The sequence below is a fragment of the Saccoglossus kowalevskii genome, chromosome 3 (genome assembly GCF_978046115.1).
Source record: "Saccoglossus kowalevskii chromosome 3, keSacKowa6.1, whole genome shotgun sequence".
Taxonomy (NCBI): domain Eukaryota; kingdom Metazoa; phylum Hemichordata; class Enteropneusta; family Harrimaniidae; genus Saccoglossus; species Saccoglossus kowalevskii.
Window position 1 is genome coordinate 25,527,219 of NC_140643.1, and position 27,301 is coordinate 25,554,519.

At 40.4% G+C, this 27,301-nt stretch overlaps 1 protein-coding gene and 24 non-coding genes across 25 annotated transcripts in view; all 25 read left to right on the forward strand.

Moving 5' to 3' along the window:
- LOC100366998 (centromere protein I-like) overlaps positions 1-27,301 on the forward strand; it is an 80,113-nt gene that overhangs the window by 32,223 nt on the left and 20,589 nt on the right. The window lies entirely within an intron of this gene.
- On the forward strand, positions 851-969 carry LOC146747617 (5S ribosomal RNA). The gene has a single exon (XR_014929049.1). It is a non-coding gene; the product is annotated as a 5S ribosomal RNA (ribosomal RNA).
- On the forward strand, positions 1,989-2,107 carry LOC146747618 (5S ribosomal RNA). Its single transcript, XR_014929050.1, has one exon. It is a non-coding gene; the product is annotated as a 5S ribosomal RNA (ribosomal RNA).
- Positions 3,128-3,246, forward strand: LOC146747619 (5S ribosomal RNA). Its single transcript, XR_014929051.1, has one exon. It is a non-coding gene; the product is annotated as a 5S ribosomal RNA (ribosomal RNA).
- On the forward strand, positions 4,254-4,372 carry LOC146747620 (5S ribosomal RNA). The gene has a single exon (XR_014929052.1). It is a non-coding gene; the product is annotated as a 5S ribosomal RNA (ribosomal RNA).
- Positions 5,393-5,511, forward strand: LOC146747621 (5S ribosomal RNA). The gene has a single exon (XR_014929068.1). It is a non-coding gene; the product is annotated as a 5S ribosomal RNA (ribosomal RNA).
- Positions 6,532-6,650, forward strand: LOC146747622 (5S ribosomal RNA). The gene has a single exon (XR_014929067.1). It is a non-coding gene; the product is annotated as a 5S ribosomal RNA (ribosomal RNA).
- Positions 7,821-7,939, forward strand: LOC146747623 (5S ribosomal RNA). The gene has a single exon (XR_014929053.1). It is a non-coding gene; the product is annotated as a 5S ribosomal RNA (ribosomal RNA).
- LOC146747624 (5S ribosomal RNA) lies at positions 8,960-9,078 on the forward strand. The gene has a single exon (XR_014929054.1). It is a non-coding gene; the product is annotated as a 5S ribosomal RNA (ribosomal RNA).
- Positions 10,098-10,216, forward strand: LOC146747625 (5S ribosomal RNA). Its single transcript, XR_014929055.1, has one exon. It is a non-coding gene; the product is annotated as a 5S ribosomal RNA (ribosomal RNA).
- On the forward strand, positions 11,237-11,355 carry LOC146747626 (5S ribosomal RNA). The gene has a single exon (XR_014929056.1). It is a non-coding gene; the product is annotated as a 5S ribosomal RNA (ribosomal RNA).
- LOC146747627 (5S ribosomal RNA) lies at positions 12,376-12,494 on the forward strand. The gene has a single exon (XR_014929058.1). It is a non-coding gene; the product is annotated as a 5S ribosomal RNA (ribosomal RNA).
- On the forward strand, positions 13,514-13,632 carry LOC146747628 (5S ribosomal RNA). Its single transcript, XR_014929038.1, has one exon. It is a non-coding gene; the product is annotated as a 5S ribosomal RNA (ribosomal RNA).
- On the forward strand, positions 14,653-14,771 carry LOC144360369 (5S ribosomal RNA). The gene has a single exon (XR_013422222.1). It is a non-coding gene; the product is annotated as a 5S ribosomal RNA (ribosomal RNA).
- Positions 15,792-15,910, forward strand: LOC144360368 (5S ribosomal RNA). Its single transcript, XR_013422221.1, has one exon. It is a non-coding gene; the product is annotated as a 5S ribosomal RNA (ribosomal RNA).
- Positions 16,931-17,049, forward strand: LOC146747629 (5S ribosomal RNA). Its single transcript, XR_014929059.1, has one exon. It is a non-coding gene; the product is annotated as a 5S ribosomal RNA (ribosomal RNA).
- Positions 18,069-18,187, forward strand: LOC144360380 (5S ribosomal RNA). Its single transcript, XR_013422233.2, has one exon. It is a non-coding gene; the product is annotated as a 5S ribosomal RNA (ribosomal RNA).
- On the forward strand, positions 19,208-19,326 carry LOC146747630 (5S ribosomal RNA). Its single transcript, XR_014929039.1, has one exon. It is a non-coding gene; the product is annotated as a 5S ribosomal RNA (ribosomal RNA).
- On the forward strand, positions 20,347-20,465 carry LOC146747631 (5S ribosomal RNA). The gene has a single exon (XR_014929060.1). It is a non-coding gene; the product is annotated as a 5S ribosomal RNA (ribosomal RNA).
- LOC146747632 (5S ribosomal RNA) lies at positions 21,486-21,604 on the forward strand. The gene has a single exon (XR_014929040.1). It is a non-coding gene; the product is annotated as a 5S ribosomal RNA (ribosomal RNA).
- On the forward strand, positions 22,625-22,743 carry LOC146747633 (5S ribosomal RNA). Its single transcript, XR_014929061.1, has one exon. It is a non-coding gene; the product is annotated as a 5S ribosomal RNA (ribosomal RNA).
- Positions 23,764-23,882, forward strand: LOC146747634 (5S ribosomal RNA). Its single transcript, XR_014929062.1, has one exon. It is a non-coding gene; the product is annotated as a 5S ribosomal RNA (ribosomal RNA).
- On the forward strand, positions 24,903-25,021 carry LOC144360362 (5S ribosomal RNA). Its single transcript, XR_013422216.1, has one exon. It is a non-coding gene; the product is annotated as a 5S ribosomal RNA (ribosomal RNA).
- On the forward strand, positions 26,029-26,147 carry LOC146747635 (5S ribosomal RNA). Its single transcript, XR_014929063.1, has one exon. It is a non-coding gene; the product is annotated as a 5S ribosomal RNA (ribosomal RNA).
- Positions 27,167-27,285, forward strand: LOC146747636 (5S ribosomal RNA). Its single transcript, XR_014929064.1, has one exon. It is a non-coding gene; the product is annotated as a 5S ribosomal RNA (ribosomal RNA).

Consider the following 27,301-nt stretch of genomic DNA (forward strand, 5'->3'; position numbering starts at 1 on the left):
GGAGCTCACGAGTCACTTCAAGAATGAATAATAGCTGATGCATGATTATCTGACAGAAATATACACTGTAAAGGTAAAATATATTCTCTGGGCTCACATTTTAGCGGTTTTGACGTTTCGCAGGTCTTAATTTCACTGTGATGTGAAAGAAACAGTGCGCTTGCATGCTATATGTTTAACGTTGTTTATTCACTGGTTTTTAATTTAGCGACTTTAGCTGGCTGTCATCGTCGAAAATAAAAAGCCAGCGACTCGTTGAACTCAGCCCTGTCAGGTAAACGAACCTCATACACGTTAAACCAACAAGGCAGTCACGGAAAATAAACTAGCTTTAATAATTTGTTATCTTTAATATCTTAAATTATCAACAACCCACATTCATCTATAACTCGGCGTCACGTGCAAATAATGTACATGACATAGCTATAATAGATGTGTAGGTTTTTATCCCGTTGTGTAAAATTTTCGAATCGTTAATTTCTCCATGTTTTGCATATGTGGCACGTGTCCTTCCGCGGGTAAAACACACAGTGACTAATAATGGACTGTATTCCGAGTAGTGTGGGAACTCTGAGTGCAAAGCGATAATTTTTGTTGGACTTTTAGCATCGAATCTGGGTCGAAAAGAGTCGGAATTATGTGGTCGATTGGAAATCGACTTGCAACTTGCGGCACGTGGCCGGATTGAGTCTAAAACAAAAACTCGAGTGTGCACCACGATGATGCTTGTCGGAAAGCACTTATCGACTCAAAATGTCGAGATGGCCAACATAAAAATAGTGGATAAAACAAAATGAACTGAACCAAGACACCACGATGTTATATAGACACTTACAAACCATTGAATGATGCCTACGGCCATACCACGTAGAATGCACCGGTTCTCGTCCGATCACCGAAGTTAAGCTGCGTCGGGCGTGGTTAGTACTTGCATGGGAGACCGGCTGGGAATACCACGTGCCGTAGGCTTTTTCTTTGTCGTTTTTCTTTGTTTTTTCTCAAAATTATACATCGTATTTACATTCAAATGCGATGTTTTGCCTGTATAAGACTTTGACGCTATTATTCACGCACTTTTTTGGCGACCAAAATGACATCTAAGCCATGAAATGAATGACCGAAAGAGGGCGCACCACATTGGAGCTCACGAGTCACTTCAAGAATGAATAATAGCTGATGCATGATTATCTGACAGAAATATACACTGTAAAGGTAAAATATATTATCTGGGCTCACATTTTAGCGGTTTTGACGTTTCGCAGGTCTTAATTTCACTGTGATGTGAAAGAAACAGTGCGCTTGCATGCTATATGTTTAACGTTGTTTATTCACTGGTTTTTAATTTAAGACTTTAGCTGGCTGTCATCGTCGAAAATAAAAAGCCAGCGACTCGTTGAACTCAGCCCTGTCAGGTAAACGAACCTCATACACGTTAAACCAACAAGGCAGTCACGGAAAATAAACTAGCTTTAATAATTTGTTATCTTTAATATCTTAAATGATCAACAACCCACATTCATCTATAACTCGGCGTCACGTGCAAATAATGTACATGACATAGCTATAATAGATGTGTAGGTTTTTATCCCGTTGTGTAAAATTTTCGAATCGTTAATTTCTCCATGTTTTGCATATGTGGCACGTGTCCTTCCGCGGGTAAAACACACAGTGACTAATAATGGACTGTATTCCGAGTAGTGTGGGAACTCTGAGTGCAAAGCGATAATTTTTGTTGGACTTTTAGCATCGAATCTGGGTCGAAAAGAGTCGGAATTATGTGGTCGATTGGAAATCGACTTGCAACTTGCAGCACGTGGCCGGATTGAGTCTAAAACAAAAACTCGAGTGTGCACCACGATGATGCTTGTCGGAAAGCACTTATCGACTCAAAATGTGGAGATGGCCAACATAAAAATAGTGGATAAAACAAAATGAACTGAACCAAGACACCACGATGTTATATAGACACTTACAAACCATTGAATGATGCCTACGGCCATACCACGTAGAATGCACCGGTTCTCGTCCGATCACCGAAGTTAAGCTGCGTCGGGCGTGGTTAGTACTTGCATGGGAGACCGGCTGGGAATACCACGTGCCGTAGGCTTTTTCTTTGTCGTTTTTCTTTGTTTTTTCTCAAAATTATACATCGTATTTACATTCAAATGCGATGTTTTGCCTGTATAAGACTTTGACGCTATTATTCACGCACTTTTTTGGCGACCAAAATGACATCTAAGCCATGAAATGAATGACCGAAAGAGGGCGCACCACATTGGAGCTCACGAGTCACTTCAAGAATGAATAATAGCTGATGCATGATTATCTGACAGAAATATACACTGTAAAGGTAAAATATATTCTCTGGGCTCACATTTTAGCGGTTTTGACGTTTCGCAGGTCTTAATTTCACTGTGATGTGAAAGAAACAGTGCGCTTGCATGCTATATGTTTAACGTTGTTTATTCACTGGTTTTTAATTTAGCGACTTTAGCTGGCTGTCATCGTCGAAAATAAAAAGCCAGCGACTCGTTGAACTCAGCCCTGTCAGGTAAACGAACCTCATACACGTTAAACCAACAAGGCAGTCACGGAAAATAAACTAGCTTTAATAATTTGTTATCTTTAATATCTTAAATTATCAACAACCCACATTCATCTATAACTCGGCGTCACGTGCAAATAATGTACATGACATAGCTATAATAGATGTGTAGGTTTTTATCCCGTTGTGTAAAATTTTCGAATCGTTAATTTCTCCATGTTTTGCATATGTGGCACGTGTCCTTCCGCGGGTAAAACACACAGTGACTAATAATGGACTGTATTCCGAGTAGTGTGGGAACTCTGAGTGCAAAGCGATAATTTTTGTTGGACTTTTAGCATCGAATCTGGGTCGAAAAGAGTCGGAATTATGTGGTCGATTGGAAATCGACTTGCAACTTGCGGCACGTGGCCGGATTGAGTCTAAAACAAAAACTCGAGTGTGCACCACGATGATGCTTGTCGGAAAGCACTTATCGACTCAAAATGTGGAGATGGCCAACATAAAAATAGTGGATAAAACAAAATGAACTGAACCAAGACACCACGATGTTATATAGACACTTAAAAACCTTTGAATGATGCCTACGGCCATACCACGTAGAATGCACCGGTTCTCGTCCGATCACCGAAGTTAAGCTGCGTCGGGCGTGGTTAGTACTTGCATGGGAGACCGGCTGGGAATACCACGTGCCGTAGGCTTTTTCTTTGTTTTTTCTCAAAATTATACATCGTATTTACATTCAAATCCGATGTTTTGCCTGTATAAGACTTTGACGCTATTATTCACGCACTTTTTTGGCGACCAAAATGACATCTAAGCCATGAGATGAATGACCGAAAGAGGGCGCACCACATTGGAGCCCACGAGTCACTTCAAGAATGAATAATAGCTGATGCATGATTATCTGACAGAAATATACACTGTAAAGGTAAAATATATTCTCTGGGCTCACATTTTAGCGGTTTTGACGTTTCGCAGGTCTTAATTTCACTGAGATGTGAAAGAAACAGTGCGCTTGCATGCTATATGTTTAACGTTGTTTATTCACTGGTTTTTAATTTAGCGACTTTAGCTGGCTGTCATCGTCGAAAATAAAAAGCCAGCGACTCGTTGAACTCAGCCCTGTCAGGTAAACGAACCTCATACACGTTAAACCAACAAGGCAGTCACGGAAAATAAACTAGCTTTAATAATTTGTTATCTTTAATATCTTAAATTATCAACAACCCACATTCATCTATAACTCGGCGTCACGTGCAAATAATGTACATGACATAGCTATAATAGATGTGTAGGTTTTTATCCCGTTGTGTAAAATTTTCGAATCGTTAATTTCTCCATGTTTTGCATATGTGGCACGTGTCCTTCCGCGGGTAAAACACACAGTGACTAATAATGGACTGTATTCCGAGTAGTGTGGGAACTCTGAGTGCAAAGCGATAATTTTTGTTGGACTTTTAGCATCGAATCTGGGTCGAAAAGAGTCGGAATTATGTGGTCGATTGGAAATCGACTTGCAACTTGCGGCACGTGGCCGGATTGAGTCTAAAACAAAAACTCGAGTGTGCACCACGATGATGCTTGTCGGAAAGCACTTATCGACTCAAAATGTGGAGATGGCCAACATAAAAATAGTGGATAAAACAAAATGAACTGAACCAAGACACCACGATGTTATATAGACACTTACAAACCATTGAATGATGCCTACGGCCATACCACGTAGAATGCACCGGTTCTCGTCCGATCACCGAAGTTAAGCTGCGTCGGGCGTGGTTAGTACTTGCATGGGAGACCGGCTGGGAATACCACGTGCCGTAGGCTTTTTCTTTGTCGTTTTTCTTTGTTTTTTCTCAAAATTATACATCGTATTTACATTCAAATGCGATGTTTTGCCTGTATAAGACTTTGACGCTATTATTCACGCACTTTTTTGGCGACCAAAATGACATCTAAGCCATGAAATGAATGACCGAAAGAGGGCGCACCACATTGGAGCTCACGAGTCACTTCAAGAATGAATAATAGCTGATGCATGATTATCTGACAGAAATATACACTGTAAAGGTAAAATATATTCTCTGGGCTCACATTTTAGCGGTTTTGACGTTTCGCAGGTCTTAATTTCACTGTGATGTGAAAGAAACAGTGCGCTTGCATGCTATATGTTTAACGTTGTTTATTCACTGGTTTTTAATTTAGCGACTTTAGCTGGCTGTCATCGTCGAAAATAAAAAGCCAGCGACTCGTTGAACTCAGCCCTGTCAGGTAAACGAACCTCATACACGTTAAACCAACAAGGCAGTCACGGAAAATAAACTAGCTTTAATAATTTGTTATCTTTAATATCTTAAATTATCAACAACCCACATTCATCTATAACTCGGCGTCACGTGCAAATAATGTACATGACATAGCTATAATAGATGTGTAGGTTTTTATCCCGTTGTGTAAAATTTTCGAATCGTTAATTTCTCCATGTTTTGCATATGTGGCACGTGTCCTCCCGCGGGTAAAACACACAGTGACTAATAATGGACTGTATTCCGAGTAGTGTGGGAACTCTGAGTGCAAAGCGATAATTTTTGTTGGACTTTTAGCATCGAATCTGGGTCGAAAAGAGTCGGAATTATGTGGTCGATTGGAAATCGACTTGCAACTTGCGGCACGTGGCCGGATTGAGTCTAAAACAAAAACTCGAGTGTGCACCACGATGATGATTGTCGGAAAGCACTTATCGACTCAAAATGTGGAGATGGCCAACATGAAAATAGTGGATAAAACAAAATGAACTGAACCAAGACACCACGATGTTATATAGACACTTAAAAACCATTGAATGATGCCTACGGCCATACCACGTAGAATGCACCGGTTCTCGTCCGATCACCGAAGTTAAGCTGCGTCGAGCGTGGTTAGTACTTGCATGGGAGACCGGCTGGGAATACCACGTGCCGTAGGCTTTTTCTTTGTCGTTTTTCTTTGTTTTTTCTCAAAATTATACATCGTATTTACATTCAAATGCGATGTTTTGCCTGTATAAGACTTTGACGCTATTATTCACGCACTTTTTTGGCGACCAAAATGACATCTAAGCCATGAAATGAATGACCGAAAGAGGGCGCACCACATTGGAGCTCACGAGTCACTTCAAGAATGAATAATAGCTGATGCATGATTATCTGACAGAAATATACACTGTAAAGGTAAAATATATTATCTGGGCTCACATTTTAGCGGTTTTGACGTTTCGCAGGTCTTAATTTCACTGTGATGTGAAAGAAACAGTGCGCTTGCATGCTATATGTTTAACGTTGTTTATTCACTGGTTTTTAATTTAGCGACTTTAGCTGGCTGTCATCGTCGAAAATAAAAAGCCAGCGACTCGTTGAACTCAGCCCTGTCAGGTAAACGAACCTCATACACGTTAAACCAACAAGGCAGTCACGGAAAATAAACTAGCTTTAATAATTTGTTATCTTTAATATCTTAAATTATCAACAACCCACATTCATCTATAACTCGGCGTCACGTGCAAATAATGTACATGACATAGCTATAATAGATGTGTAGGTTTTTATCCCGTTGTGTAAAATTTTCGAATCGTTAATTTCTCCATGTTTTGCATATGTGGCACGTGTCCTCCCGCGGGTAAAACACACAGTGACTAATAATGGACTGTATTCCGAGTAGTGTGGGAACTCTGAGTGCAAAGCGATAATTTTTGTTGGACTTTTAGCATCGAATCTGGGTCGAAAAGAGTCGGAATTATGTGGTCGATTGGAAATCGACTTGCAACTTGCGGCACGTGGCCGGATTGAGTCTAAAACAAAAACTCGAGTGTGCACCACGATGATGATTGTCGGAAAGCACTTATCGACTCAAAATGTGGAGATGGCCAACATGAAAATAGTGGATAAAACAAAATGAACTGAACCAAGACACCACGATGTTATATAGACACTTACAAACCATTGAATGATGCCTACGGCCATACTACGTAGAATGCACCGGTTCTCGTCCGATCACCGAAGTTAAGCTGCGTCGGGCGTGGTTAGTACTTGCATGGGAGACCGGCTGGGAATACCACGTGCCGTAGGCTTTTTCTTTGTCGTTTTTCTTTGTTTTTTCTCAAAATTATACATCGTATTTACATTCAAATGCGATGTTTTGCCTGTATAAGACTTTGACGCTATTATTCACGCACTTTTTTGGCGACCAAAATGACATCTAAGCCATGAAATGAATGACCGAAAGAGGGCGCACCACATTGGAGCTCACGAGTCACTTCAAGAATGAATAATAGCTGATGCATGATTATCTGACAGAAATATACACTGTAAAGGTAAAATATATTCTCTGGGCTCACATTTTAGCGGTTTTGACGTTTCGCAGGTCTTAATTTCACTGAGATGTGAAAGAAACAGTGCGCTTGCATGTTATATGTTTAACGTTGTTTATTCACTGGTTTTTAATTTAGCGACTTTAGCTGGCTGTCATCGTCGAAAATAAAAAGCCAGCGACTCGTTGAACTCAGCCCTGTCAGGTAAACGAACCTCATACACGTTAAACCAACAAGGCAGTCACGGAAAATAAACTAGCTTTAATAATTTGTTATCTTTAATATCTTAAATTATCAACAACCCACATTCATCTATAACTCGGCGTCACGTGCAAATAATGTACATGACATAGCTATAATAGATGTGTAGGTTTTTATCCCGTTGTGTAAAATTTTCGAATCGTTAATTTCTCCATGTTTTGCATATGTGGCACGTGTCCTTCCGCGGGTAAAACACACAGTGACTAATAATGGACTGTATTCCGAGTAGTGTGGGAACTCTGAGTGCAAAGCGATAATTTTTGTTGGACTTTTAGCATCGAATCTGGGTCGAAAAGAGTCGGAATTATGTGGTCGATTGGAAATCGACTTGCAACTTGCGGCACGTGGCCGGATTGAGTCTAAAACAAAAACTCGAGTGTGCACCACGATGATGCTTGTCGGAAAGCACTTATCGACTCAAAATGTCGAGATGGCCAACATAAAAATAGTGGATAAAACAAAATGAACTGAACCAAGACACCACGATGTTATATAGACACTTACAAACCATTGAATGATGCCTACGGCCATACCACGTAGAATGCCTGTCGGAAAGCACTTATCGACTCAAAATGTGGAGATGGCCAACATAAAAATAGTGGATAAAACAAAATGAACTGAACCAAGACACCACGATGTTATATAGACACTTACAAACCATTGAATGATGCCTACGGCCATACCACGTAGAATGCACCGGTTCTCGTCCGATCACCGAAGTTAAGCTGCGTCGGGCGTGGTTAGTACTTGCATGGGAGACCGGCTGGGAATACCACGTGCCGTAGGCTTTTTCTTTGTCGTTTTTCTTTGTTTTTTCTCAAAATTATACATCGTATTTACATTCAAATGCGATGTTTTGCCTGTATAAGACTTTGACGCTATTATTCACGCACTTTTTTGGCGACCAAAATGACATCTAAGCCATGAAATGAATGACCGAAAGAGGGCGCACCACATTGGAGCTCACGAGTCACTTCAAGAATGAATAATAGCTGATGCATGATTATCTGACAGAAATATACACTGTAAAGGTAAAATATATTCTCTGGGCTCACATTTTAGCGGTTTTGACGTTTCGCAGGTCTTAATTTCACTGTGATGTGAAAGAAACAGTGCGCTTGCATGCTATATGTTTAACGTTGTTTATTCACTGGTTTTTAATTTAGCGACTTTAGCTGGCTGTCATCGTCGAAAATAAAAAGCCAGCGACTCGTTGAACTCAGCCCTGTCAGGTAAACGAACCTCATACACGTTAAACCAACAAGGCAGTCACGGAAAATAAACTAGCTTTAATAATTTGTTATCTTTAATATCTTAAATTATCAACAACCCACATTCATCTATAACTCGGCGTCACGTGCAAATAATGTACATGACATAGCTATAATAGATGTGTAGGTTTTTATCCCGTTGTGTAAAATTTTCGAATCGTTAATTTCTCCATGTTTTGCATATGTGGCACGTGTCCTTCCGCGGGTAAAACACACAGTGACTAATAATGGACTGTATTCCGAGTAGTGTGGGAACTCTGAGTGCAAAGCGATAATTTTTGTTGGACTTTTAGCATCGAATCTGGGTCAAAAAGAGTCGGAATTATGTGGTCGATTGGAAATCGACTTGCAACTTGCGGCACGTGGCCGGATTGAGTCTAAAACAAAAACTCGAGTGTGCACCACGATGATGCTTGTCGGAAAGCACTTATCGACTCAAAATGTGGAGATGGCCAACATAAAAATAGTGGATAAAACAAAATGAACTGAACCAAGACACCACGATGTTATATAGACACTTACAAACCATTGAATGATGCCTACGGCCATACCACGTAGAATGCACCGGTTCTCGTCCGATCACCGAAGTTAAGCTGCGTCGGGCGTGGTTAGTACTTGCATGGGAGACCGGCTGGGAATACCACGTGCCGTAGGCTTTTTCTTTGTCGTTTTTCTTTGTTTTTTCTCAAAATTATACATCGTATTTACATTCAAATGCGATGTTTTGCCTGTATAAGACTTTGACGCTATTATTCACGCACTTTTTTGGCGACCAAAATGACATCTAAGCCATGAAATGAATGACCGAAAGAGGGCGCACCACATTGGAGCTCACGAGTCACTTCAAGAATGAATAATAGCTGATGCATGATTATCTGACAGAAATATACACTGTAAAGGTAAAATATATTATCTGGGCTCACATTTTAGCGGTTTTGACGTTTCGCAGGTCTTAATTTCACTGTGATGTGAAAGAAACAGTGCGCTTGCATGCTATATGTTTAACGTTGTTTATTCACTGGTTTTTAATTTAAGACTTTAGCTGGCTGTCATCGTCGAAAATAAAAAGCCAGCGACTCGTTGAACTCAGCCCTGTCAGGTAAACGAACCTCATACACGTTAAACCAACAAGGCAGTCACGGAAAATAAACTAGCTTTAATAATTTGTTATCTTTAATATCTTAAATTATCAACAACCCACATTCATCTATAACTCGGCGTCACGTGCAAATAATGTACATGACATAGCTATAATAGATGTGTAGGTTTTTATCCCGTTGTGTAAAATTTTCGAATCGTTAATTTCTCCATGTTTTGCATATGTGGCACGTGTCCTTCCGCGGGTAAAACACACAGTGACTAATAATGGACTGTATTCCGAGTAGTGTGGGAACTCTGAGTGCAAAGCGATAATTTTTGTTGGACTTTTAGCATCGAATCTGGGTCGAAAAGAGTCGGAATTATGTGGTCGATTGGAAATCGACTTGCAACTTGCGGCACGTGGCCGGATTGAGTCTAAAACAAAAACTCGAGTGTGCACCACGATGATGCTTGTCGGAAAGCACTTATCGACTCAAAATGTGGAGATGGCCAACATAAAAATAGTGGATAAAACAAAATGAACTGAACCAAGACACCACGATGTTATATAGACACTTACAAACCATTGAATGATGCCTACGGCCATACCACGTAGAATGCACCGGTTCTCGTCCGATCACCGAAGTTAAGCTGCGTCGGGCGTGGTTAGTACTTGCATGGGAGACCGGCTGGGAATACCACGTGCCGTAGGCTTTTTCTTTGTCGTTTTTCTTTGTTTTTTCTCAAAATTATACATCGTATTTACATTCAAATGCGATGTTTTGCCTGTATAAGACTTTGACGCTATTATTCACGCACTTTTTTGGCGACCAAAATGACATCTAAGCCATGAAATGAATGACCGAAAGAGGGCGCACCACATTGGAGCTCACGAGTCACTTCAAGAATGAATAATAGCTGATGCATGATTATCTGACAGAAATATACACTGTAAAGGTAAAATATATTCTCTGGGCTCACATTTTAGCGGTTTTGACGTTTCGCAGGTCTTAATTTCACTGTGATGTGAAAGAAACAGTGCGCTTGCATGCTATATGTTTAACGTTGTTTATTCACTGGTTTTTAATTTAGCGACTTTAGCTGGCTGTCATTGTCGAAAATAAAAAGCCAGCGACTCGTTGAACTCAGCCCTGTCAGGTAAACGAACCTCATACACGTTAAACCAACAAGGCAGTCACGGAAAATAAACTAGCTTTAATAATTTGTTATCTTTAATATCTTAAATTATCAACAACCCACATTCATCTATAACTCGGCGTCACGTGCAAATAATGTACATGACATAGCTATAATAGATGTGTAGGTTTTTATCCCGTTGTGTAAAATTTTCGAATCGTTAATTTCTCCATGTTTTGCATATGTGGCACGTGTCCTCCCGCGGGTAAAACACACAGTGACTAATAATGGACTGTATTCCGAGTAGTGTGGGAACTCTGAGTGCAAAGCGATAATTTTTGTTGGACTTTTAGCATCGAATCTGGGTCGAAAAGAGTCGGAATTATGTGGTCGATTGGAAATCGACTTGCAACTTGCGGCACGTGGCCGGATTGAGTCTAAAACAAAAACTCGAGTGTGCACCACGATGATGATTGTCGGAAAGCACTTATCGACTCAAAATGTGGAGATGGCCAACATGAAAATAGTGGATAAAACAAAATGAACTGAACCAAGACACCACGATGTTATATAGACACTTAAAAACCATTGAATGATGCCTACGGCCATACCACGTAGAATGCACCGGTTCTCGTCCGATCACCGAAGTTAAGCTGCGTCGGGCGTGGTTAGTACTTGCATGGGAGACCGGCTGGGAATACCACGTGCCGTAGGCTTTTTCTTTGTCGTTTTTCTTTGTTTTTTCTCAAAATTATACATCGTATTTACATTCAAATGCGATGTTTTGCCTGTATAAGACTTTGACGCTATTATTCACGCACTTTTTTGGCGACCAAAATGACATCTAAGCCATGAAATGAATGACCGAAAGAGGGCGCACCACATTGGAGCTCACGAGTCACTTCAAGAATGAATAATAGCTGATGCATGATTATCTGACAGAAATATACACTGTAAAGGTAAAATATATTATCTGGGCTCACATTTTAGCGGTTTTGACGTTTCGCAGGTCTTAATTTCACTGTGATGTGAAAGAAACAGTGCGCTTGCATGCTATATGTTTAACGTTGTTTATTCACTGGTTTTTAATTTAGCGACTTTAGCTGGCTGTCATCGTCGAAAATAAAAAGCCAGCGACTCGTTGAACTCAGCCCTGTCAGGTAAACGAACCTCATACACGTTAAACCAACAAGGCAGTCACGGAAAATAAACTAGCTTTAATAATTTGTTATCTTTAATATCTTAAATTATCAACAACCCACATTCATCTATAACTCGGCGTCACGTGCAAATAATGTACATGACATAGCTATAATAGATGTGTAGGTTTTTATCCCGTTGTGTAAAATTTTCGAATCGTTAATTTCTCCATGTTTTGCATATGTGGCACGTGTCCTTCCGCGGGTAAAACACACAGTGACTAATAATGGACTGTATTCCGAGTAGTGTGGGAACTCTGAGTGCAAAGCGATAATTTTTGTTGGACTTTTAGCATCGAATCTGGGTCAAAAAGAGTCGGAATTATGTGGTCGATTGGAAATCGACTTGCAACTTGCGGCACGTGGCCGGATTGAGTCTAAAACAAAAACTCGAGTGTGCACCACGATGATGCTTGTCGGAAAGCACTTATCGACTCAAAATGTCGAGATGGCCAACATAAAAATAGTGGATAAAACAAAATGAACTGAACCAAGACACCACGATGTTATATAGACACTTAAAAACCTTTGAATGATGCCTACGGCCATACCACGTAGAATGCACCGGTTCTCGTCCGATCACCGAAGTTAAGCTGCGTCGGGCGTGGTTAGTACTTGCATGGGAGACCGGCTGGGAATACCACGTGCCGTAGGCTTTTTCTTTGTCGTTTTTCTTTGTTTTTTCTCAAAATTATACATCGTATTTACATTCAAATGCGATGTTTTGCCTGTATAAGACTTTGACGCTATTATTCACGCACTTTTTTGGCGACCAAAATGACATCTAAGCCATGAAATGAATGACCGAAAGAGGGCGCACCACATTGGAGCTCACGAGTCACTTCAAGAATGAATAATAGCTGATGCATGATTATCTGACAGAAATATACACTGTAAAGGTAAAATATATTCTCTGGGCTCACATTTTAGCGGTTTTGACGTTTCGCAGGTCTTAATTTCACTGTGATGTGAAAGAAACAGTGCGCTTGCATGCTATATGTTTAACGTTGTTTATTCACTGGTTTTTAATTTAAGACTTTAGCTGGCTGTCATCGTCGAAAATAAAAAGCCAGCGACTCGTTGAACTCAGCCCTGTCAGGTAAACGAACCTCATACACGTTAAACCAACAAGGCAGTCACGGAAAATAAACTAGCTTTAATAATTTGTTATCTTTAATATCTTAAATTATCAACAACCCACATTCATCTATAACTCGGCGTCACGTGCAAATAATGTACATGACATAGCTATAATAGATGTGTAGGTTTTTATCCCGTTGTGTAAAATTTTCGAATCGTTAATTTCTCCATGTTTTGCATATGTGGCACGTGTCCTTCCGCGGGTAAAACACACAGTGACTAATAATGGACTGTATTCCGAGTAGTGTGGGAACTCTGAGTGCAAAGCGATAATTTTTGTTGGACTTTTAGCATCGAATCTGGGTCGAAAAGAGTCGGAATTATGTGGTCGATTGGAAATCGACTTGCAACTTGCGGCACGTGGCCGGATTGAGTCTAAAACAAAAACTCGAGTGTGCACCACGATGATGCTTGTCGGAAAGCACTTATCGACTCAAAATGTGGAGATGGCCAACATAAAAATAGTGGATAAAACAAAATGAACTGAACCAAGACACCACGATGTTATATAGACACTTACAAACCATTGAATGATGCCTACGGCCATACCACGTAGAATGCACCGGTTCTCGTCCGATCACCGAAGTTAAGCTGCGTCGGGCGTGGTTAGTACTTGCATGGGAGACCGGCTGGGAATACCACGTGCCCTAGGCTTTTTCTTTGTCGTTTTTCTTTGTTTTTTCTCAAAATTATACATCGTATTTACATTCAAATACGATGTTTTGCCTGTATAAGACTTTGACGCTATTATTCACGCACTTTTTTGGCGACCAAAATGACATCTAAGCCATGAAATGAATGACCGAAAGAGGGCGCACCACATTGGAGCTCACGAGTCACTTCAAGAATGAATAATAGCTGATGCATGATTATCTGACAGAAATATACACTGTAAAGGTAAAATATATTCTCTGGGCTCACATTTTAGCGGTTTTGACGTTTCGCAGGTCTTAATTTCACTGAGATGTGAAAGAAACAGTGCGCTTGCATGTTATATGTTTAACGTTGTTTATTCACTTGTTTTTAATTTAGCGACTTTAGCTGGCTGTCATCGTCGAAAATAAAAAGCCAGCGACTCGTTGAACTCAGCCCTGTCAGGTAAACGAACCTCATACACGTTAAACCAACAAGGCAGTCACGGAAAATAAACTAGCTTTAATAATTTGTTATCTTTAATATCTTAAATTATCAACAACCCACATTCATCTATAACTCGGCGTCACGTGCAAATAATGTACATGACATAGCTATAATAGATGTGTAGGTTTTTATCCCGTTGTGTAAAATTTTCGAATCGTTAATTTCTCCATGTTTTGCATATGTGGCACGTGTCCTTCCGCGGGTGAAACACACAGTGACTAATAATGGACTGTATTCCGAGTAGTGTGGGAACTCTGAGTGCAAAGCGATAATTTTTGTTGGACTTTTAGCATCGAATCTGGGTCGAAAAGAGTCGGAATTATGTGGTCGATTGGAAATCGACTTGCAACTTGCGGCACGTGGCCGGATTGAGTCTAAAACAAAAACTCGAGTGTGCACCACGATGATGCTTGTCGGAAAGCACTTATCGACTCAAAATGTGGAGATGGCCAACATAAAAATAGTGGATAAAACAAAATGAACTGAACCAAGACACCACGATGTTATATAGACACTTACAAACCATTGAATGATGCCTACGGCCATACCACGTAGAATGCACCGGTTCTCGTCCGATCACCGAAGTTAAGCTGCGTCGGGCGTGGTTAGTACTTGCATGGGAGACCGGCTGGGAATACCACGTGCCGTAGGCTTTTTCTTTGTCGTTTTTCTTTGTTTTTTCTCAAAATTATACATCGTATTTACATTCAAATACGATGTTTTGCCTGTATAAGACTTTGACGCTATTATTCACGCACTTTTTTGGCGACCAAAATGACATCTAAGCCATGAAATGAATGACCGAAAGAGGGCGCACCACATTGGAGCTCACGAGTCACTTCAAGAGTGAATAATAGCTGATGCATGATTATCTGACAGAAATATACACTGTAAAGGTAAAATATATTCTCTGGGCTCACATTTTAGCGGTTTTGACGTTTCGCAGGTCTTAATTTCACTGAGATGTGAAAGAAACAGTGCGCTTGCATGTTATATGTTTAACGTTGTTTATTCACTGGTTTTTAATTTAGCGACTTTAGCTGGCTGTCATCGTCGAAAATAAAAAGCCAGCGACTCGTTGAACTCAGCCCTGTCAGGTAAACGAACCTCATACACGTTAAACCAACAAGGCAGTCACGGAAAATAAACTAGCTTTAATAATTTGTTATCTTTAATATCTTAAATTATCAACAACCCACATTCATCTATAACTCGGCGTCACGTGCAAATAATGTACATGACATAGCTATAATAGATGTGTAGGTTTTTATCCCGTTGTGTACAATTTTCGAATCGTTAATTTCTCCATGTTTTGCATATGTGGCACGTGTCCTTCCGCGGGTGAAACACACAGTGACTAATAATGGACTGTATTCCGAGTAGTGTGGGAACTCTGAGTGCAAAGCGATAATTTTTGTTGGACTTTTAGCATCGAATCTGGGTCGAAAAGAGTCGGAATTATGTGGTCGATTGGAAATCGACTTGCAACTTGCGGCACGTGGCCGGATTGAGTCTAAAACAAAAACTCGAGTGTGCACCACGATGATGCTTGTCGGAAAGCACTTATCGACTCAAAATGTGGAGATGGCCAACATAAAAATAGTGGATAAAACAAAATGAACTGAACCAAGACACCACGATGTTATATAGACACTTACAAACCATTGAATGATGCCTACGGCCATACCACGTAGAATGCACCGGTTCTCGTCCGATCACCGAAGTTAAGCTGCGTCGGGCGTGGTTAGTACTTGCATGGGAGACCGGCTGGGAATACCACGTGCCGTAGGCTTTTTCTTTGTCGTTTTTCTTTGTTTTTTCTCAAAATTATACATCGTATTTACATTCAAATGCGATGTTTTGCCTGTATAAGACTTTGACGCTATTATTCACGCACTTTTTTGGCGACCAAAATGACATCTAAGCCATGAAATGAATGACCGAAAGAGGGCGCACCACATTGGAGCTCACGAGTCACTTCAAGAATGAATAATAGCTGATGCATGATTATCTGACAGAAATATACACTGTAAAGGTAAAATATATTCTCTGGGCTCACATTTTAGCGGTTTTGACGTTTCGCAGGTCTTAATTTCACTGTGATGTGAAAGAAACAGTGCGCTTGCATGCTATATGTTTAACGTTGTTTATTCACTGGTTTTTAATTTAGCGACTTTAGCTGGCTGTCATTGTCGAAAATAAAAAGCCAGCGACTCGTTGAACTCAGCCCTGTCAGGTAAACGAACCTCATACACGTTAAACCAACAAGGCAGTCACGGAAAATAAACTAGCTTTAATAATTTGTTATCTTTAATATCTTAAATTATCAACAACCCACATTCATCTATAACTCGGCGTCACGTGCAAATAATGTACATGACATAGCTATAATAGATGTGTAGGTTTTTATCCCGTTGTGTAAAATTTTCGAATCGTTAATTTCTCCATGTTTTGCATATGTGGCACGTGTCCTCCCGCGGGTAAAACACACAGTGACTAATAATGGACTGTATTCCGAGTAGTGTGGGAACTCTGAGTGCAAAGCGATAATTTTTGTTGGACTTTTAGCATCGAATCTGGGTCGAAAAGAGTCGGAATTATGTGGTCGATTGGAAATCGACTTGCAACTTGCGGCACGTGGCCGGATTGAGTCTAAAACAAAAACTCGAGTGTGCACCACGATGATGATTGTCGGAAAGCACTTATCGACTCAAAATGTGGAGATGGCCAACATGAAAATAGTGGATAAAACAAAATGAACTGAACCAAGACACCACGATGTTATATAGACACTTAAAAACCATTGAATGATGCCTACGGCCATACCACGTAGAATGCACCGGTTCTCGTCCGATCACCGAAGTTAAGCTGCGTCGGGCGTGGTTAGTACTTGCATGGGAGACCGGCTGGGAATACCACGTGCCGTAGGCTTTTTCTTTGTCGTTTTTCTTTGTTTTTTCTCAAAATTATACATCGTATTTACATTCAAATGCGATGTTTTGCCTGTATAAGACTTTGACGCTATTATTCACGCACTTTTTTGGCGACCAAAATGACATCTAAGCCATGAAATGAATGACCGAAAGAGGGCGCACCACATTGGAGCTCACGAGTCACTTCAAGAATGAATAATAGCTGATGCATGATTATCTGACAGAAATATACACTGTAAAGGTAAAATATATTATCTGGGCTCACATTTTAGCGGTTTTGACGTTTCGCAGGTCTTAATTTCACTGTGATGTGAAAGAAACAGTGCGCTTGCATGCTATATGTTTAACGTTGTTTATTCACTGGTTTTTAATTTAAGACTTTAGCTGGCTGTCATCGTCGAAAATAAAAAGCCAGCGACTCGTTGAACTCAGCCCTGTCAGGTAAACGAACCTCATACACGTTAAACCAACAAGGCAGTCACGGAAAATAAACTAGCTTTAATAATTTGTTATCTTTAATATCTTAAATTATCAACAACCCACATTCATCTATAACTCGGCGTCACGTGCAAATAATGTACATGACATAGCTATAATAGATGTGTAGGTTTTTATCCCGTTGTGTAAAATTTTCGAATCGTTAATTTCTCCATGTTTTGCATATGTGGCACGTGTCCTTCCGCGGGTAAAACACACAGTGACTAATAATGGACTGTATTCCGAGTAGTGTGGGAACTCTGAGTGCAAAGCGATAATTTTTGTTGGACTTTTAGCATCGAATCTGGGTCGAAAAGAGTCGGAATTATGTGGTCGATTGGAAATCGACTTGCAACTTGCGGCACGTGGCCGGATTGAGTCTAAAACAAAAACTCGAGTGTGCACCACGATGATGCTTGTCGGAAAGCACTTATCGACTCAAAATGTGGAGATGGCCAACATAAAAATAGTGGATAAAACAAAATGAACTGAACCAAGACACCACGATGTTATATAGACACTTACAAACCATTGAATGATGCCTACGGCCATACCACGTAGAATGCACCGGTTCTCGTCCGATCACCGAAGTTAAGCTGCGTCGGGCGTGGTTAGTACTTGCATGGGAGACCGGCTGGGAATACCACGTGCAGTAGGCTTTTTCTTTGTCGTTTTTCTTTGTTTTTTCTCAAAATTATACATCGTATTTACATTCAAATGCGATGTTTTGCCTGTATAAGACTTTGACGCTATTATTCACGCACTTTTTTGGCGACCAAAATGACATCTAAGCCATGAAATGAATGACCGAAAGAGGGCGCACCACATTGGAGCTCACGAGTCACTTCAAGAATGAATAATAGCTGATGCATGATTATCTGACAGAAATATACACTGTAAAGGTAAAATATATTCTCTGGGCTCACATTTTAGCGGTTTTGACGTTTCGCAGGTCTTAATTTCACTGTGATGTGAAAGAAACAGTGCGCTTGTATGCTATATGTTTAACGTTGTTTATTCACTGGTTTTTAATTTAGCGACTTTAGCTGGCTGTCATCGTCGAAAATAAAAAGCCAGCGACTCGTTGAACTCAGCCCTGTCAGGTAAACGAACCTCATACACGTTAAACCAACAAGGCAGTCACGGAAAATAAACTAGCTTTAATAATTTGTTATCTTTAATATCTTAAATTATCAACAACCCACATTCATCTATAACTCGGCGTCACGTGCAAATAATGTACATGACATAGCTATAATAGATGTGTAGGTTTTTATCCCGTTGTGTAAAATTTTCGAATCGTTAATTTCTCCATGTTTTGCATATGTGGCACGTGTCCTTCCGCGGGTAAAACACACAGTGACTAATAATGGACTGTATTCCGAGTAGTGTGGGAACTCTGAGTGCAAAGCGATAATTTTTGTTGGACTTTTAGCATCGAATCTGGGTCGAAAAGAGTCGGAATTATGTGGTCGATTGGAAATCGACTTGCAACTTGCGGCACGTGGCCGGATTGAGTCTAAAACAAAAACTCGAGTGTGCACCACGATGATGCTTGTCGGAAAGCACTTATCGACTCAAAATGTGGAGATGGCCAACATAAAAATAGTGGATAAAACAAAATGAACTGAACCAAGACACCACGATGTTATATAGACACTTACAAACCATTGAATGATGCCTACGGCCATACCACGTAGAATGCACCGGTTCTCGTCCGATCACCGAAGTTAAGCTGCGTCGGGCGTGGTTAGTACTTGCATGGGAGACCGGCTGGGAATACCACGTGCCCTAGGCTTTTTCTTTGTCGTTTTTCTTTGTTTTTTCTCAAAATTATACATCGTATTTACATTCAAATACGATGTTTTGCCTGTATAAGACTTTGACGCTATTATTCACGCACTTTTTTGGCGACCAAAATGACATCTAAGCCATGAAATGAATGACCGAAAGAGGGCGCACCACATTGGAGCTCACGAGTCACTTCAAGAATGAATAATAGCTGATGCATGATTATCTGACAGAAATATACACTGTAAAGGTAAAATATATTCTCTGGGCTCACATTTTAGCGGTTTTGACGTTTCGCAGGTCTTAATTTCACTGAGATGTGAAAGAAACAGTGCGCTTGCATGTTATATGTTTAACGTTGTTTATTCACTGGTTTTTAATTTAGCGACTTTAGCTGGCTGTCATCGTCGAAAATAAAAAGCCAGCGACTCGTTGAACTCAGCCCTGTCAGGTAAACGAACCTCATACACGTTAAACCAACAAGGCAGTCACGGAAAATAAACTAGCTTTAATAATTTGTTATCTTTAATATCTTAAATTATCAACAACCCACATTCATCTATAACTCGGCGTCACGTGCAAATAATGTACATGACATAGCTATAATAGATGTGTAGGTTTTTATCCCGTTGTGTAAAATTTTCGAATCGTTAATTTCTCCATGTTTTGCATATGTGGCACGTGTCCTTCCGCGGGTGAAACACACAGTGACTAATAATGGACTGTATTCCGAGTAGTGTGGGAACTCTGAGTGCAAAGCGATAATTTTTGTTGGACTTTTAGCATCGAATCTGGGTCGAAAAGAGTCGGAATTATGTGGTCGATTGGAAATCGACTTGCAACTTGCGGCACGTGGCCGGATTGAGTCTAAAACAAAAACTCGAGTGTGCACCACGATGATGCTTGTCGGAAAGCACTTATCGACTCAAAATGTGGAGATGGCCAACATAAAAATAGTGGATAAAACAAAATGAACTGAACCAAGACACCACGATGTTATATAGACACTTACAAACCATTGAATGATGCCTACGGCCATACCACGTAGAATGCACCGGTTCTCGTCCGATCACCGAAGTTAAGCTGCGTCGGGCGTGGTTAGTACTTGCATGGGAGACCGGCTGGGAATACCACGTGCCGTAGGCTTTTTCTTTGTCGTTTTTCTTTGTTTTTTCTCAAAATTATACATCGTATTTACATTCAAATACGATGTTTTGCCTGTATAAGACTTTGACGCTATTATTCACGCACTTTTTTGGCGACCAAAATGACATCTAAGCCATGAAATGAATGACCGAAAGAGGGCGCACCACATTGGAGCTCACGAGTCACTTCAAGAGTGAATAATAGCTGATGCATGATTATCTGACAGAAATATACACTGTAAAGGTAAAATATATTCTCTGGGCTCACATTTTAGCGGTTTTGACGTTTCGCAGGTCTTAATTTCACTGTGATGTGAAAGAAACAGTGCGCTTGTATGCTATATGTTTAACGTTGTTTATTCACTGGTTTTTAATTTAGCGACTTTAGCTGGCTGTCATCGTCGAAAATAAAAGCCAGCGACTCGTTGAACTCAGCCCTGTCAGGTAAACGAACCTCATACACGTTAAACCAACAAGGCAGTCACGGAAAATAAACTAGCTTTAATAATTTGTTATCTTTAATATCTTAAATTATCAACAACCCACATTCATCTATAACTCGGCGTCACGTGCAAATAATGTACATGACATAGCTATAATAGATGTGTAGGTTTTTATCCCGTTGTGTAAAATTTTCGAATCGTTAATTTCTCCATGTTTTGCATATGTGGCACGTGTCCTTCCGCGGGGTAAAACACACAGTGACTAATAATGGACTGTATTCCGAGTAGTGTGGGAACTCTGAGTGCAAAGCGATAATTTTTGTTGGACTTTTAGCATCGAATCTGGGTCGAAAAGAGTCGGAATTATGTGGTCGATTGGAAATCGACTTGCAACTTGCGGCACGTGGCCGGATTGAGTCTAAAACAAAAACTCGAGTGTGCACCACGATGATGCTTGTCGGAAAGCACTTATCGACTCAAAATGTGGAGATGGCCAACATAAAAATAGTGGATAAAACAAAATGAACTGAACCAAGACACCACGATGTTATATAGACACTTACAAACCATTGAATGATGCCTACGGCCATACCACGTAGAATGCACCGGTTCTCGTCCGATCACCGAAGTTAAGCTGCGTCGGGCGTGGTTAGTACTTGCATGGGAGACCGGCTGGGAATACCACGTGCCCTAGGCTTTTTCTTTGTCGTTTTTCTTTGTTTTTTCTCAAAATTATACATCGTATTTACATTCAAATACGATGTTTTGCCTGTATAAGACTTTGACGCTATTATTCACGCACTTTTTTGGCGACCAAAATGACATCTAAGCCATGAAATGAATGACCGAAAGAGGGCGCACCACATTGGAGCTCACGAGTCACTTCAAGAATGAATAATAGCTGATGCATGATTATCTGACAGAAATATACACTGTAAAGGTAAAATATATTCTCTGGGCTCACATTTTAGCGGTTTTGACGTTTCGCAGGTCTTAATTTCACTGAGATGTGAAAGAAACAGTGCGCTTGCATGTTATATGTTTAACGTTGTTTATTCACTGGTTTTTAATTTAGCGACTTTAGCTGGCTGTCATCGTCGAAAATAAAAAGCCAGCGACTCGTTGAACTCAGCCCTGTCAGGTAAACGAACCTCATACACGTTAAACCAACAAGGCAGTCACGGAAAATAAACTAGCTTTAATAATTTGTTATCTTTAATATCTTAAATTATCAACAACCCACATTCATCTATAACTCGGCGTCACGTGCAAATAATGTACATGACATAGCTATAATAGATGTGTAGGTTTTTATCCCGTTGTGTAAAATTTTCGAATCGTTAATTTCTCCATGTTTTGCATATGTGGCACGTGTCCTTCCGCGGGTGAAACACACAGTGACTAATAATGGACTGTATTCCGAGTAGTGTGGGAACTCTGAGTGCAAAGCGATAATTTTTGTTGGACTTTTAGCATCGAATCTGGGTCGAAAAGAGTCGGAATTATGTGGTCGATTGGAAATCGACTTGCAACTTGCGGCACGTGGCCGGATTGAGTCTAAAACAAAAACTCGAGTGTGCACCACGATGATGCTTGTCGGAAAGCACTTATCGACTCAAAATGTGGAGATGGCCAACATAAAAATAGTGGATAAAACAAAATGAACTGAACCAAGACACCACGATGTTATATAGACACTTACAAACCATTGAATGATGCCTACGGCCATACCACGTAGAATGCACCGGTTCTCGTCCGATCACCGAAGTTAAGCTGCGTCGGGCGTGGTTAGTACTTGCATGGGAGACCGGCTGGGAATACCACGTGCCGTAGGCTTTTTCTTTGTCGTTTTTCTTTGTTTTTTCTCAAAATTATACATCGTATTTACATTCAAATACGATGTTTTGCCTGTATAAGACTTTGACGCTATTATTCACGCACTTTTTTGGCGACCAAAATGACATCTAAGCCATGAAATGAATGACCGAAAGAGGGCGCACCACATTGGAGCTCACGAGTCACTTCAAGAGTGAATAATAGCTGATGCATGATTATCTGACAGAAATATACACTGTAAAGGTAAAATATATTCTCTGGGCTCACATTTTAGCGGTTTTGACGTTTCGCAGGTCTTAATTTCACTGAGATGTGAAAGAAACAGTGCGCTTGCATGTTATATGTTTAACGTTGTTTATTCACTGGTTTTTAATTTAGCGACTTTAGCTGGCTGTCATCGTCGAAAATAAAAAGCCAGCGACTCGTTGAACTCAGCCCTGTCAGGTAAACGAACCTCATACACGTTAAACCAACAAGGCAGTCACGGAAAATAAACTAGCTTTAATAATTTGTTATCTTTAATATCTTAAATTATCAACAACCCACATTCATCTATAACTCGGCGTCACGTGCAAATAATGTACATGACATAGCTATAATAGATGTGTAGGTTTTTATCCCGTTGTGTAAAATTTTCGAATCGTTAATTTCTCCATGTTTTGCATATGTGGCACGTGTCCTTCCGCGGGTGAAACACACAGTGACTAATAATGGACTGTATTCCGAGTAGTGTGGGAACTCTGAGTGCAAAGCGATAATTTTTGTTGGACTTTTAGCATCGAATCTGGGTCGAAAAGAGTCGGAATTATGTGGTCGATTGGAAATCGACTTGCAACTTGCGGCACGTGGCCGGATTGAGTCTAAAACAAAAACTCGAGTGTGCACCACGATGATGCTTGTCGGAAAGCACTTATCGACTCAAAATGTGGAGATGGCCAACATAAAAATAGTGGATAAAACAAAATGAACTGAACCAAGACACCACGATGTTATATAGACACTTACAAACCATTGAATGATGCCTACGGCCATACCACGTAGAATGCACCGGTTCTCGTCCGATCACCGAAGTTAAGCTGCGTCGGGCGTGGTTAGTACTTGCATGGGAGACCGGCTGGGAATACCACGTGCCGTAGGCTTTTTCTTTGTCGTTTTTCTTTGTTTTTTCTCAAAATTATACATCGTATTTACATTCAAATGCGATGTTTTGCCTGTATAAGACTTTGACGCTATTATTCACGCACTTTTTTGGCGACCAAAATGACATCTAAGCCATGAAATGAATGACCGAAAGAGGGCGCACCACATTGGAGCTCACGAGTCACTTCAAGAATGAATAATAGCTGATGCATGATTATCTGACAGAAATATACACTGTAAAGGTAAAATATATTCTCTGGGCTCACATTTTAGCGGTTTTGACGTTTCGCAGGTCTTAATTTCACTGTGATGTGAAAGAAACAGTGCGCTTGCATGCTATATGTTTAACGTTGTTTATTCACTGGTTTTTAATTTAGCGACTTTAGCTGGCTGTCATCGTCGAAATTAAAAAGCCAGCGACTCGTTGAACTCAGCCCTGTCAGGTAAACGAACCTCATACACGTTAAACCAACAAGGCAGTCACGGAAAATAAACTAGCTTTAATAATTTGTTATCTTTAATATCTTAAATTATCAACAACCCACATTCATCTATAACTCGGCGTCACGTGCAAATAATGTACATGACATAGCTATAATAGATGTGTAGGTTTTTATCCCGTTGTGTAAAATTTTCGAATCGTTAATTTCTCCATGTTTTGCATATGTGGCACGTGTCCTTCCGCGGGTAAAACACACAGTGACTAATAATGGACTGTATTCCGAGTAGTGTGGGAACTCTGAGTGCAAAGCGATAATTTTTGTTGGACTTTTAGCATCGAATCTGGGTCGAAAAGAGTCGGAATTATGTGGTCGATTGGAAATCGACTTGCAACTTGCGGCACGTGGCCGGATTGAGTCTAAAACAAAAACTCGAGTGTGCACCACGATGATGCTTGTCGGAAAGCACTTATCGACTCAAAATGTGGAGATGGCCAACATAAAAATAGTGGATAAAACAAAATGAACTGAACCAAGACACCACGATGTTATATAGACACTTAAAAACCTTTGAATGATGCCTACGGCCATACCACGTAGAATGCACCGGTTCTCGTCCGATCACCGAAGTTAAGCTGCGTCGGGCGTGGTTAGTACTTGCATGGGAGACCGGCTGGGAATACCACGTGCCGTAGGCTTTTTCTTTGTTTTTTCTCAAAATTATACATCGTATTTACATTCAAATGCGATGTTTTGCCTGTATAAGACTTTGACGCTATTATTCACGCACTTTTTTGGCGACCAAAATGACATCTAAGCCATGAAATGAATGACCGAAAGAGGGCGCACCACATTGGAGCCCACGAGTCACTTCAAGAATGAATAATAGCTGATGCATGATTATCTGACAGAAATATACACTGTAAAGGTAAAATATATTCTCTGGGCTCACATTTTAGCGGTTTTGACGTTTCGCAGGTCTTAATTTCACTGAGATGTGAAAGAAACAGTGCGCTTGCATGCTATATGTTTAACGTTGTTTATTCACTGGTTTTTAATTTAGCGACTTTAGCTGGCTGTCATCGTCGAAAATAAAAAGCCAGCGACTCGTTGAACTCAGCCCTGTCAGGTAAACGAACCTCATACACGTTAAACCAACAAGGCAGTCACGGAAAATAAACTAGCTTTAATAATTTGTTATCTTTAATATCTTAAATTATCAACAACCCACATTCATCTATAACTCGGCGTCACGTGCAAATAATGTACATGACATAGCTATAATAGATGTGTAGGTTTTTATCCCGTTGTGTAAAATTTTCGAATCGTTAATTTCTCCATGTTTTGCATATGTGGCACGTGTCCTTCCGCGGGTAAAACACACAGTGACTAATAATGGACTGTATTCCGAGTAGTGTGGGAACTCTGAGTGCAAAGCGATAATTTTTGTTGGACTTTTAGCATCGAATCTGGGTCGAAAAGAGTCGGAATTATGTGGTCGATTGGAAATCGACTTGCAACTTGCGGCACGTGGCCGGATTGAGTCTAAAACAAAAACTCGAGTGTGCACCACGATGATGCTTGTCGGAAAGCACTTATCGACTCAAAATGTGGAGATGGCCAACATAAAAATAGTGGATAAAACAAAATGAACTGAACCAAGACACCACGATGTTATATAGACACTTACAAACCATTGAATGATGCCTACGGCCATACCACGTAGAATGCACCGGTTCTCGTCCGATCACCGAAGTTAAGCTGCGTCGGGCGTGGTTAGTACTTGCATGGGAGACCGGCTGGGAATACCACGTGCCGTAGGCTTTTTCTTTGTCGTTTTTCTTTGTTTGTTCTCAAAATTATACATCGTATTTACATTCAAATGCGATGTTTTGCCTGTATAAGACTTTGACGCTATTATTCACGCACTTTTTTGGCGACCAAAATGACATCTAAGCCATGAAATGAATGACCGAAAGAGGGCGCACCACATTGGAGCTCACGAGTCACTTCAAGAATGAATAATAGCTGATGCATGATTATCTGACAGAAATATACACTGTAAAGGTAAAATATATTATCTGGGCTCACATTTTAGCGGTTTTGACGTTTCGCAGGTCTTAATTTCACTGTGATGTGAAAGAAACAGTGCGCTTGCATGCTATATGTTTAACGTTGTTTATTCACTGGTTTTTAATTTAAGACTTTAGCTGGCTGTCATCGTCGAAAATAAAAAGCCAGCGACTCGTTGAACTCAGCCCTGTCAGGTAAACGAACCTCATACACGTTAAACCAACAAGGCAGTCACGGAAAATAAACTAGCTTTAATAATTTGTTATCTTTAATATCTTAAATTATCAACAACCCACATTCATCTATAACTCGGCGTCACGTGCAAATAATGTACATGACATAGCTATAATAGATGTGTAGGTTTTTATCCCGTTGTGTAAAATTTTCGAATCGTTAATTTCTCCATGTTTTGCATATGTGGCACGTGTCCTTCCGCGGGTAAAACACACAGTGACTAATAATGGACTGTATTCCGAGTAGTGTGGGAACTCTGAGTGCAAAGCGATAATTTTTGTTGGACTTTTAGCATCGAATCTGGGTCGAAAAGAGTCGGAATTATGTGGTCGATTGGAAATCGACTTGCAACTTGCGGCACGTGGCCGGATTGAGTCTAAAACAAAAACTCGAGTGTGCACCACGATGATGCTTGTCGGAAAGCACTTATCGACTCAAAATGTGGAGATGGCCAACATAAAAATAGTGGATAAAACAAAATGAACTGAACCAAGACACCACGATGTTATATAGACACTTACAAACCATTGAATGATGCCTACGGCCATACCACGTAGAATGCACCGGTTCTCGTCCGATCACCGAAGTTAAGCTGCGTCGGGCGTGGTTAGTACTTGCATGGGAGACCGGCTGGGAATACCACGTGCCGTAGGCTTTTTCTTTGTCGTTTT